Source organism: Rhinoderma darwinii, chromosome 2 (assembly GCF_050947455.1).
Source record: "Rhinoderma darwinii isolate aRhiDar2 chromosome 2, aRhiDar2.hap1, whole genome shotgun sequence".
Lineage (NCBI taxonomy): Eukaryota > Metazoa > Chordata > Amphibia > Anura > Rhinodermatidae > Rhinoderma > Rhinoderma darwinii.
The window spans coordinates 305,259,624-305,272,069 of NC_134688.1; positions in this window are offsets into that span (position 1 = coordinate 305,259,624).

The window sequence follows — 12,446 nt, forward strand, 5'->3', positions numbered from 1 at the left end:
TTGCATAGTTTTTTGAACATTCTTTTATTTTTTTAGGACGTTACAAGGCTTAGAACTTTAGCAGCAATTTCTCATATTTTCAAGAAAATTTCAAAAGCCTACTTTTTCAGGGACCAGTTCAGTTCTGAAGTGGCTTTGAGGGCCCTATATATTAAAGTCCCCATAAATGACCCCATTTTGAAAACTGCACCAACAGCATTCAGAAAGTGTTTATAACCCTTTACCACAGAAGGTTTTACCCAAAAAATGCAACTCAATATTTATTGCCCAGATTCTGCAGTTTTTAGAAATATCCCACATGTGGCCCTAGTGCGGTAATGGACTGAAACACAGGCCTCAGAAGCAAAGGAGCACCTCGTGGATTTTTGGGCCTCCTTTTTTTTTTAGAATATATTTTAGGCACCATGTCCGGTTTGAAGAGGTCTTGTGGTGCCAAAACAGTGGAAACCCCCCAAAAGTGACCCCATTTTGGAAACTATACCCCTCAAGGAATTTATCTATGGGTATCGTTAGGATTTTGAACCCACAGTTTTTTTGCTCAATTTATTTGAATTAGTATGTGAAGATGAATATCTCCTTTTTTTGTGAAAAAACGTAGACATTTTAAATTTTTGCAAGGAATAAAGTAGAAAAAACACCCCAACATATGTAAAGCAATTTCTTCCGATTATAGCAATACCCCATATGTGGTAATAAACTGCTGTTTGGACCCACAGCAGGCTTCAGAAGAGAAGGAGCACCATTTGGATTTCTGATTTTGCTGTTTTCAGTGCAGTGTAGCGTTTTCAATGCACTGGAGAGATGGAAACCCCCCAATAGTGACCCCATTTTGGAAAGTACGCCCCTCAAGGAGTTTTTCTAGGGGTAAAGTTAGCATTTTGACCCTACAGTTGTTTTGCTGAATTCATTGGAATTAGTCTGTAAAGATAAAAATCTACTTTTTTTCTGTAAGAACTTAGACATTTTTAATTTTTACAAGGAATAATGGAGAAAAAGCACCCCAGCATTTGTAAAACAATTTCTCCTGATTACGTAAATACCCCATATGTGGTAATAAACTGCTGTTTGGACCCACACCGGGGCTTAGAAGGGAAGGAGCGCTATTTGGCTTTTGGAGCTCAAATTTAGCTGGAATAGTTTTTGGGTGTCATGTCGAATTTGCAAAGCCACTGAGAGACCGAAACAGTGGAAGCCCCCCAAAAGTGACCCCATTTGAGAAACGACACCACTTAAGGAATCTATCTAGGGGTATAGTGAGCATTTAGGCCCTACACGTCTTGCAGAATTTATTAGAATTAGGCCGTGAAAATTAATAGCAACATTATTTCCACTAAAATGTTTAATTTTTTAAATTTCACAAAGGATAAAGGAGAAAATGCACCCCAACATTTGTAAAGCAATTTCTCCCGAGTACGGCTATACCCCACATGTGGTCATAAATGTTTTTTTCATTAGAAAGTAATTAACCCTTTCCGAACTGAACCATGTTTTTCTTTTTCATTTTTCCTCCCCGCTTTCCGAGAGCCACAACTTTTTTATTTTTCCGTCAATAGAGTGGTGTGAGGGCTTATTTTTTGCGGGACGAGCTGTTGTTTTTATTGGTACCATTTTTTGGTACATAAGACTTTTTGAGCACTTTTTATTAAATTTTTTGGTAGAGCGAAGGTGACCAAAAAACGGTGATTTTGCCATTTAAAATTCTTTATTTTTCACGGCGTTCACCGTGCGAGTTCAATAATGGTATATTGTAATAGCTTGGACTTTTACGGACGCAGCGATACCGATTTTGTGTATTTTTTTAATCTTTTTACATTACTTTAGAGAAAAAAATGTGAAAAGGGTTTCTTTTTGGACTTTAAATATTTACTTAATTTTTTCCACTAATAATAATAATTTACTTTTGTTTTTACACATTTTATTAGTCCCCCTAGGAGACTTGAACCAGCGATCGTTAGATCACTGGTAGAATACACTGCAATACTAATGTATTGCAGTATATTGTCATTTTTACAGGCACCTGTAACAGCGTGTTCGCTGTTTCTGTCCGTTAGTCCCAGATATCAGCTGTAATACACAGCTGACACCCGCAGCAAATGGCGCGGGCTCAGCGCGTGAGATGCGCCATATATCACCCCCCCCCCCAACACACACACCACGACATGCTATTAAGTCATGGTGCGCGAAGGGTTTAATGCGCAGCGGATGGTGCAGAGTGAAAATTACAATTTTCCACTGATGTGCCATTTTAGTGCACTATATGTTGTGCCCAGTTTGTGCCACAAATACCTAATAAAATTTTAACCGGGTTCTCCCGGGTATGGCGATGCCATATCGGTGGACGTAAACGGCTGTTTGGACACGCTGTAGGGCTCAGAAGGGAGGGACGCCATTTGGCTTTTGGAGCGCAGAGTTTGCTTGGTAACTGGTTCTGTTTGGCGTTTTGCTGGTATTTCAGTTTATAATGTGGGGGCAAATGTAGACTGGGCAGAGTACATCAGGGGCATAATAAGAGGGTATAATAATGCGGTAAATAAAATAATCCGCAGATATGTGGCCTTTGTGGCACTTATAAATGGCGCCTGATCTTATCCGCTTTTGGACAATCTGCACATTTTGCATCGCCATATTCTGGGAGCCAGAACTTTTTTTTATTTTTTCACCACCGGAGCCGTGTGAGGGCTTATTCTTTGCGGGACAATCTGTAGATTTCATTGGTACCATTTTGGGGTACATGCCATTTTTTTTTATCACTTTTTATTCCATTTTTCGGCAAGCCAGGTGACCAAAAACCATCAATTCTGACAATGATTTTTATTTATTTTTTTACAGCGTTCACCCTGGGCTATAATTGACCATTATATTTTATTCTGCGTGTCGGTACGATTACGGCGATACCATATGTATATCGTTTCTTTATGTTTTGCAGCGTTTGTGCAATAAAATAACTTATTTAGAAAATAAACTATTTTTTGTGTCACCATATTCTGAGAGCCATAAGTTTTTATTTTTCAGTCAAAAAAGCTGTGTAAGGGCTTGTTTTTTGCGGGACGGGTTGTAGTTTGTATCGGTACTATTTTGGCGTACATGCGACTTTTTGATCACTTTTTATTGCATATTTTGGGAGGGGTGGTGACCAAAAAATAGTGATTCTGGCATTGTTTTTCGTTTATTTTTTTTGCGGTGTTCACCGTGCGGGAAAAATAATATTATAGTTTTATAGTTGGGGTCGTTACGAACGCGGTGATACCAAATATGTGTACTTTTTTTTTACGTGTTAGTTTTTTTTTTCTATAATAAAAAGCAGTTCTTGTTTATATCACTTATAACTTTTATTTTTACACCTTTTTTAAAACATTTTTATTCTTTTTTTTACTTTTTTCACTTGTCCCACTAGGGGACACTTAGACTTGCAGCTCTGATTGCTGCTGGAATACATTACACTACACACGTAGTGTAATGCATTCCAACTGTCATTGTGACGGGGTGGTCCTCATAGGCTTCTGTACATGGCAGCCCGGAAGCCATTGTCTGGCGTCCGGTTGCCATGGGTACCATCGCCAGCCCCCGTGATTTCACATGGGGGCTGCCGATCGGCGCTAAACACCTTAATTGTGGCGTTTAAAATCGAACGTCGCAATTAAGGGGTTAACTGCCGAAATCAGCGGCGATGGGCCGCTGATCGGCAACGGGGAATGCAGCGCAGACACCCTGCACGGTTAACCGCCGCTGCGGTGTAGCGCTGCGCGGCGGTCAACTGTCAAAGCACTGATGTTACTGCACGTCAAGGTGCGCAAAGTGACTGCTCCCATTGACGTGCATTAACGTCAAGGTGCAGGAAGGGGTTAATGCCTAGTGCTAGAAGTTTTTCCTTGGTCTAAGTGTATAACCTTACATTTATCCACATTCAAACTTCATTTGCCAGTTCTCTGCCCACGCCTCCAGGTTCTCCAAATTTTTATGTAATCTATTATCCTTCTCTTTGTTGGTTACTGTATAGAGCTTAGTATCATCTGCAAATATTCTACTATGTAAGCCCTCCACAAGGTCATTAAAGGGAACCTGTCACCAGCATTTCACCTATTGAACTTTACTTCTCCCTCACTAGCTGCTGCTATAAAAAGTTCATTGCCGTTATCCCCTCTCCTAAACTCCTCCTCCGACTGTAAATAACGGTCTGCAAACGCTTCGCGCCTTTTATCGTAATAATCCGGTGTCCCTTTGTGCGCACACACCAGAAGAGGACATCAATGCACAAGCGCGGGATGTTGTGTGCTGGGGGAAGGCGAGGAGCTGTCAATCAAAAGTAAGGAGGCGGGGTAAACTCGGAAAGACTTGAGGAATGACGATTTGACTCTTCAAAACGAAGATTTGACTCTTTTCAAATGAAGATCTGACTCTTTTCTGCTCATTAGCATACGGTGTGGGAACACTAAAATGCTAAATACTAAAGCTAAGAAGATAATTATAGGTTATTGTAATCGCAGGGGGTAGGTAGACGGACAAGTGAGCCCTAATCTACCCGCCACTCTGACCCTGCCTACTTGCAACGACCTGCCCTAGGCGACGGGGTACAACTGGGCGGCGGTCCCTGCGCTCAGTAAGTGCACGACAAACATACAAAGGAACACAAGCAAGGAAAAGGGGCCGTTGCCCACGGCAACTCCGTGAGCAACCAGAGTGGTGAACGAGCCGAGTCAAGCCAGGAGTGTGCGTGGTACAAAACGAAAAGCAGAAGAGTAGTCGGTAAGCCAGGGTCTGTATGGAGCAGGATCAAAAATAGCAGGAGCTGTAGCTGGGCCAGGAAACCACAAGGAGGGAAACACAAGCAATAGCAAGCACCGAGGGACAGGAAGTGCAGGCTTAAATAGACCGAGGGCGGGAGCTAGCTGAGTCTGGCCAGGTTACGATAGGCTCTCCCACTCCTATGCCTGCCAGCCTGAATGGTGGAAGCAGGAGTCAGTCTCAGGGATGTATTCTCAGGTGCTGACTGATTAGTTCTGGGAGTTAACCCCGAAGCTGTGCCTGGCAGATCCTTTACAGTACCCCCCCTTTTATGAGGGGCCAGGTGGAACCTCCTGACCAATACCCCAGCGTGAACATCCCGGGCGGGTACCCAAGTCCTCTCCTCGGGCCCGTATCCTCTCCAATGGACCAGGTACTGGAGGGAGCCTTGGACCATCTTGCTGTCCACAATCCTGGCCACCTCGAATTCCACCCCCTCCGGGGTGAGGATGGGAACAGGAGGTCTCCTCGAGGGAGCCAAGGACGGGGAGCAGCGTTTGAGGAGGGAGACATGAAACACGTCGTGTATCCGAAAAGACGGGGGTAACTCCAGCCGGAAGGAGACAGGATTGAGGACCTCAATGACCTTATACGGCCCAATAAACCGGGGAGCAAACTTCTTGGACGGAACCTTGAGACGCAAGTTCCTAGACGACAACCACACCAGATCCCCGACCATAAACGGGGTTAGCAGAACGTTTTTTATCAGCCTGAGTTTTTTGTACGCTCTGGGACACCTCTAGGTTTTTCTGAACCTGGGCCCAGACTGTGCACAGTTCCCGATGAACGACCTCTACCTCGGGATTGTTGGAACTACCAGGTGAAACGGAGGAGAACCGTGGATTAAACCCAAAATTACAAAAAAAAAGGAGAGACCCCTGACGAGTTACTGACCCGGTTATTAAGGGAAAATTCAGCGAGGGGAATGAAAGAGACCCAATCAAATTGACAGTCAGAGACAAAACACCTTAAGTATTGTTCTAGAGATTGATTAGTCCTCTCCGTTTGGCCATTGGTTTCAGGATGGAAGGCAGAGGAGAAGGACAGATCAATCCCCAACTTCATACAGAAGGCTCTCCAAAACAATGAAACAAATTGTACCCCTCTGTCCGAAACAATATTGACAGGGACCCCATGGAGACGCAGGATGTGTTTGACAAACAAGGTAGCCAACGTTTTGGCGTTGGGTAGTTTCTTGAGGGGCACAAAGTGGCACATCTTACTGAAGCGGTCCACCACCACCCACACCACTGACTTGCCTTGGGATGGAGGCAAATCGGTGATAAAATCCATGGAGATATGTGTCCAAGGTCTCTGGGGAATGGGCAGCGAACGCAGTAAACCCGCTGGTCGTGACCTGGGAGTCTTGGACCTAGCACAAACCTCACAAGCGGCGATGTAGGCCTTAACGTCTTTAGGCAACCCAGGCCACCAATAATTTCTGGTAATGAGGTGTTTGGTACCCAGGGTGCCTGGATGGCCAGATAGTGCGGAGTCATGATTTTCCCTAAGTACCCTTAGCCGGAATTGCAGGGGAACAAACAGCTTGTTCTCAGGAAGGTTCCCGGGAGCTGCACCTTGATCAGCAGCAATATCAGAGACTAAATCAGAATCGATCGAGGAAATGATTATACCTGGAGGCAAAATACAAGCAGGATCTTCCTCTGAAGGAGGGCTGGCCATGAAGCTACGCGACAGTGCATCAGCCTTAATATTTTTAGACCCAGCCCTATAGGTAACCAAAAAATTGAATCTGGTAAAAAATAACGCCCATCGAGCTTGTCTCGGGTTTAGCCTCCGGGCAGATTCTAGGAAAACCAGATTCTTGTGGTCGGTAAGGACCGTTACCTGGTGCCTAGCCCCCTCCAGGAAGTGGCGCCACTCTTCAAATGCCCATTTAATGGCTAAGAGTTCGCGGTTGCCAATATCATAGTTACTTTCAGTTGGCGAAAACTTCCTGGAGAAATAGGCACAGGGGCGGAGATGAGTGAGGGACCTGGTACCCTGGGACAAGACAGCCCCCACTCCCACCTCACATGCGTCAACTTCCACGATAAATGGCTCCATTTGGTTGGGCTGAACCAGCACCGGGGCCGAGACAAAGCACTTCTTAAGGACCTCAAAAGCCTGGACAGCCTCAGGAGGCCAGTGGAGGAGATCAGCACCTTTGCGAGTGAGGTCCGTAAGGGGCTTAGCGATGACCGAGAAGTTAGCAATAAATCTCCTGTAATAATTAGCGAACCCCAAAAAACACTGTAATGCCTTCAGGGAGGCAGGTTGGACCCATTCCGCCACAGCCTGAACCTTGGCGGGGTCCATGCGAAATTCATGAGGAGTGAGGATTTGAACCAAAAATGGAATCTCCTGTACCCCAAACACACATTTTTCGGTTTTGGCAAACAGTTTATTTTCCCGAAGGACCTGGAGCACCTTCCTGACATGCTCAATGTGGGAGGACCAGTCCTTGGAAAACACCAGTATGTCATCAAAGTACACTACCAGAAAAATCCCCAGGTAATTTCTCAAAATCTCATTTATGAAATTCTGAAAGACCGCAGGGGCATTACACAACCCAAAGGGCATGACGAGGTATTCGAAATGGCCTTCGGGCGTGTTAAACGCAGTCTTCCACTCATCCCCCTCTTTGATGCGAATAAGGTTATACGCCCCCGTAGATCCAATTTAGAAAACCTTTGGGCCCCCTGAACCTGATTAAAGAGATCAGGAATCAAAGGAAGGGGATACTGGTTCCTTACCGTGACCTTATTCAGGCTACGGTAGTCAATGCATGGCCTAAGACCACCATCCTTCTTCCCCACGAAGAAGAAGCCAGCACCTACCGGAGAAGAAGAGGGACGAATGTAACCCTTGGCCAGGGATTCCTGGATATACACTCTCATAGCTTCACGTTCGGGACAAGAAAGATTAAATATCCTACCCTTAGGAAGCTTAGCTCCTGGTACCAATTCGATGGCGCAATCGTATTCTCTATGAGGAGGTAACACTTCGGAGGCCTCCCTAGAGAAAACATCAGCGAAGTCCTGAACAAACTCGGGTAGCGTATTCGCCTCCTTAGGGGGAGAAATAGAATTAACAGAAAAACATGACGTACAACATTCATTACCCCATTTGGTTAGCTCCCCAGTATTCCAGTCAAACGTAGGATTATGCAACTGCAACCAGGGAAGACCTAGAACCAAATCGTACGATAATCCCTGCATCAACGGTACAGAGCATTGCTCCAAATGCATGGAGCCAACAAGGAGTTCAAAAACAGGGGTATGCTGTGTAAAATAACCATTAGCAAGAGGAGTGGAGTCGATACCCACTACCGGGACAGGTTTAGGCAAATCAATCAGAGGCATAGCAAGGGACATAGCAAATTCCACAGACATGATATTAGTAGAGGACCCTGAATCCACGAAGGCACTGCCGGTAGCAGACCTACCACCAAAAGAGACCTGAAAGGGAAGCAAGATCTTAGTACGTTTCATATTTACGGGAAATACCTGTGCGCCCAAGTGACCTCCCCGATGATCACTTAGACGCGGAAGTTCTCTGGCTGCAATCTTACGCTTAGGACAGTTGTTCACTTGATGCTTGTCGTCCCCACAGTAGAAGCAGAGACCATTCTTCCTGCGGAATTCTCTACGTTGTTGGGGGGACACGGAGGCCCCGAGTTGCATAGGTATCTCTGAATCTTTCGGGGAGGAACGAAGCAACGGAGCTTCGGGAGGCATCATGGGGGAGTCGGAGGAGAAAACACATAAACGTTCACGTTGTCGTTCCCTGAGACGTCGGTCAAGTCGTATCGCTAAAGCCATAACCTGGTCTAGGGAGTCAGAAGAGGGATAGCTAACTAGCAGGTCTTTCAGGGCATTCGACAGACCCAACCTAAACTGGCACCTTAAGGCAGGGTCATTCCACCGAGAAGCTACGCACCACTTCCGAAAGTCAGAGCAATACTCCTCAACAGGTCTCTTACCCTGACTTAAGGTCACCAGCTGACTCTCGGCAAAGGCAGTCCTGTCAGTCTCGTCATAAATAAGTCCGAGAGCAGAAAAGAAACAATCAACGGAGGAAAGTTCAGGGGCGTCAGGAGCCAAGGAGAAGGCCCACTCTTGGGGCCCTTCCTGGAGCCGGGACATAATTATACCCACCCGCTGGCTCTCAGAACCTGAGGAATGAGGCTTTAAACGAAAGTAAAGCCTACAACTCTCCCGAAAGGAGAGAAAAGCTCTCCGGTCCCCTGAGAACCGGTTGGGCAACTTGAGGTGGGGTTCAAGAGGTGCGGTGAGGGGAACTACCAGGGTAGCATCAGGCTGGTTGACCCTCTGAGCCAGGGCCTGGACCTGTAGGGAGAGACCCTGCATTTGCTGAGTCAGGGTCTCACGGGGATCCATAGTGGTGTCAGGGACCAGGGGTAGACTAGGTATGGGCTTGTTATTATGTAATGGCAGGGGGTAGGGAGACGGACAAGTGAGCCCTAATCTACCCGCCACTCTGACCCTGCCTACTTGCAACGACCCGCCCTAGGCGACGGGGTACAACTGGGCGGCGGTCCCTGCGCTCAGTAAGTGCACGACAAACACGACAAACATACAAAGGAACACAAGCAAGGAAAAGGGGCCGTTGCCCACGGCAACACCGTGAGCAACCAGAGTGGTGAACGAGCCGAGTCAAGCCAGGAGTGTGCGAGGTACAAAACGAAAAGCAGAAGAGTAGTCGGTAAGCCAGGGTCTGTATGGAGCAGGATCAAAAATAGCAGGAGCTGTAGCTGGGCCAGGAAACCACAAGGAGGGAAACACAAGCAATAACAAGCACCGAGGGACAGGAAGTGCAGGCTTAAATAGACCGAGGGCGGGAGCTAGCTGAGTCTGGCCAGGTTACGATAGGCTCTCCCACTCCTAAGCCTGACAGCCTGAATGGTGGAAGCAGGAGTCAGTCTCAGGGATGTATTCTCAGGTGCTGACTGATTAGTTCTGGGAGTTAACCCCGAAGCTGTGCCTGGCAGATCCTTTACAGTTATATAGAAATGATTTTTCACCCACTACCACCAGGTATAGTCGGTTTAATAGGTGAAATGCTGGTGACAGGTTCCCTTTAATGAACATATTAAAAAATAAAAGTTATATACTGACCCTTGTGTAACCCCACTGGTAACTGCGACCAGTGTCGGACTGGAGTACCTTGGGCCCACCATTCAGTTATATAGAAATAATGCGACCACTCTTAATTGTGTAGCAGAAAGTGTGTAGTAAAATAAAGACCAATATTATCACCATATAGTGACTATATAGTTGCAGATACGAGTTCTTCATAGGCACTCTGCAGACTGTATAAGTGAATACAGTAGATTTGCATATAGTGACTCGCAGGTGATGTCTTCTCAGTCGTTCACTTTCCCTTTTCTTCATACGGCCCAGAACACCATGATGACTTGTTACAGCCACTGTCACGGTCACAGGGTATGTGGACCCACTTGGCTGCTCCGCCGGAGCAGAGAGGCTGCTGACCAGGTCTCAGTCTATACAAAAGTCTATAGCAGTTCGTAACACTCGGGTACCTGAACTAGTCCAGACAGTAACTGTGGCTTCAGCATGGATGGAGGTCGGTGCAGCAGGTTGCGCCAAACGTGGCGGACAGTACAAGATGTGGCAGAAGACACTGGACGTAGTAAACGACAGCAGGTGCAGTAGGACCCGACTCCAACACTAGTAGGCACAAGAACACAGCACGGGATACAGGAACAGGTAACGGCACGAGTAACAACTAGAACAGGAAACACTAAAGGGACCATTTGCAAGACAGACTTGGGATATACTAACAATGCTCAGGCAAGGATCAGAAGGGCTGGGACCTTCTTATAGTCCAGGAAATAATTTGAGTTAATGATGATTCTTTTCATGTGTGCGCGCTGGCCCTTTTAAGAGCGGGCACGAGCGTGCTTGCGCACGCACCTTACATTACACAGCGGACCGGACCGGAAGTGAGCGCTGGCGTCTCCTAGGAAGGAGATGGGGACTAGAGCTCACAGATCCATGGCTGTGGGCGTCGGGCGGTGAGTAAACCCGATGGCCTGCGGCCAGGGACGCTACAGCCATGAATCGCCTCTGCAGAATTTGCAATATAAACATCTTTGGCTCCTTGCTTTTCCAGCACCCAGGGCCAGTTTTAGACAAAGTGTGGCCCTGGGCAAAGGTAAAAGTAGGGCCCCAATTGCTGAATTACTGTATCAACAATGCAGTAAATTCAGAAGGCGGTGTGCAGAGAACTGCATTGCTGATATCTAGCGCGTCCAGGATGGTTGCAAGCCCCAGAATGTGTCTCCCCTCTCACACAACACAATTATCTATATACATTTACAGTTATTAAATCATATCACTTTACCAGATGAAATATTACCCCCATACTGTTACTGAACACAACTCACTATTATAAGACCAATATTACCAATAATAACACAATATAAGATCCAAATAATACCTCCCCGTTTCTAGCGATCGCCGGAGAGCTGCACAGCCTCCAGACCGGACGCTTGCGCAGACCAGCGTGATGCAGTGACGTCATCACGCCTGCCTATGTAGGGAGTCTTCCCAGCGTCTTTTAAGCTCCAAGCCTAACGTGGCCTGCAGCCTATTGTATTCAATTGAACGTGGGTGTTGCTAGCCCCGGGGCCCCCTCCGGTGCTAGCGACGCCACTGGGCATGAGGGGGCCAGTGCAGCTTGTCCCATAAATGTTATGTTCCAGGCGGTGCAAACCCCCCTTAATGTCTCGGGCTCCATATGTCTGCTATAGGGGGCCCTGGGCAGTTGCCCAGTTTGCCCCCCCTAATGCCGGCCCTGCCAGCCCCATCCCTTCTATTTCCCACCCTTTACAAAAACTCACCATCCATAGTGCCCCAGACAGAAATAATGCTCACTCTTGGTGCCCCACACAGTAATAGTACTTTCCTTTTGTTCTCCACACAATAATAGTACCCCCACACAGTAATCGTGCCTTCTTTAGTCCCCACACAGCCATATTGCCTGCCCTACCGTAGTTAGGCCCACATTTGTGTCCCAACATATTAGTTAGATCCCCCTTTGGGCTCCCATGTAGCAGTTAGGACTCTTTTGTGTCCCCATTTTAGTTAGGTCTCCTTTGTGCCCTCTATGCAGTAGTTAAATTCCCTTTGTTTCCACATATAGTGTTAAGGTCCCCTTTGATCCCCTATATAGTGGTTTGTTCCCCATTGTGCTCGCATATAGTAAGCTCTACTTTGTGCCCCTATATAGTGGTTAGGTCCCCTTTGTGTCCTCATATAGAGGTTAGGTCCCCTTTGTGTCCCTATATAGTAGTTAGGTCCTTTTTGTGTCCCCCACTTAGTAGTTAGGACTCTGTGCCCCTATATAGTAATTAGGTCCCCTTTGTTTCCCCCGATATAGTAGGTATGCCCCCTTGTGCACTCCATATAGTAGTTAGGCCCCCTTGTGCCCATCATTAATTAGCTAGGTCCCCTTTGCACCAATGAAAAAATAAAACTCACCTAACCCCGGCCTCACATACCTTAAAGAGGACCTGTCACCTCTCCTGACATGTCTGTTTTAGGAAATAATGGTATTCCCCATAAAATAAAAATTCTGGAGCATCTTTTCTTTTCTGATATTCCTCCTATAAATTA